Source organism: Halichoeres trimaculatus, unplaced genomic scaffold (genome assembly GCF_033239565.1).
Source record: "Halichoeres trimaculatus isolate MK-OKI-2021-1 unplaced genomic scaffold, fHalTri1.1 fHalTri1_scaffold_25, whole genome shotgun sequence".
NCBI lineage: Eukaryota > Metazoa > Chordata > Actinopteri > Labriformes > Labridae > Halichoeres > Halichoeres trimaculatus.
The window spans coordinates 536,109-537,530 of record NW_027437203.1 but is presented as its reverse complement, the minus strand read 5'-3'; positions in this window follow the sequence as shown (position 1 = coordinate 537,530).

Sequence of the window (1,422 nt, the reverse complement as noted above, 5' to 3'; positions counted from 1 at the left end):
AATAGGGGAGACCAGGTATGGTTGTAACATGGGGAGAGTTGTAATACTACCAATTCCACCAATCAGGGATAAGATAGGAGTTATTTTTTCATTTTCTAAACTGCTTATCCTGTTCAGGGTTGAGGGTGGCTGGAGCCTTTCCCAGCTGTCATTGGGGGAGAGGCGGGGTACACCCTGGACTGGTCGCCAGCCAACCACAGGGCTGACACATAGACAGAAAACCTTTCACGCTCATACTTACACCTACAGGCAATATAGCTGTTGAGCATGCTTTTGCAACACAGTCTCACTCCCAGCGTGTCAAAAACCGACGCTTGGTCAGGGCCCTTTGGCGTCAGAAGCTGACGCAAAAGTTCTCCCTCTGCGTCCTCATGAGACGCTGCGGGTCTCCAGTTCACTCCAATGTAAACCGACTGTGGCGTTTTACAACGCTGTGAGCTCACATCTGATTGGTTAACGGGGGAAAGAACATCCGGAAGTACTATCCTGTCTGACAGTTTTCACGTTCGTCGCTATTTTACTATGTTATACGCGATATTTCTCTACAAAAAAACATATATTTGTCATTGTTAATTGCTCAATAAGATGTGTCAATGTTTAAGTCCATCAGTTGTCTTTATGTTCCTTTTGATTCAGAGAAATAATGAATTCGATCTCACTTTTGGATGGCCGAAGGTACTACACTACCCACAATCCCGTGGGTTGTTTCCATAGTGACGACACCCAAAAGCTTTGCTTCACCAAATCTTTTTAAAACTATTTATTTAAAAATAATTTAAAATGTTGATGTGAAGTGAATTTACTTATCATTGAAACGCTTTCTTAAATAGTTTGTTTCAATAAATGTTTTAGGGACGTGTTATGACGCCATGGTATAGCCTACATAGCCTACGACCAGCGACGATTGCGGGTGCTTCCCGCTTGCGTTTTTTTTTTTTTGTAGGATAGATGCGGGAATCTCATACTGTTACGTCTTCTTATAGGCAGATGCTTTCATGATTGGCTGTTGCTATTGCACGTATTACCCAACGGACAAATTGGATCAAGTCGCAGCATGAATATTTATGAAATACCCGGATGGATCCTACGAGAAAAAAAGCTCACCTCCCGCTGTCCCCATTTCTCCCCTGCTTCCTGTAAGTATTAAATGACTGAGGAAATTTAAAACATTAATTTCAGTATCTGTCTATTCAGTTGTTTGTAGGTAATAGTTTACTTTTTAATTTCATGAAGATAAAACAGACTTTATGAGTGTTTTATGAGTCAATCATGTAATGATTTTATTTTGAATGTTGTTTTGAACGTTTCCAAAAATGTACTTGCCGATCATGCAGGCATTATTTTACAAACTATCCTGCTTTAGGCAAACCCCTTCAAAATATTACCTTTAATTTATATTAATAAAATTGCTCTGAGGAAGTA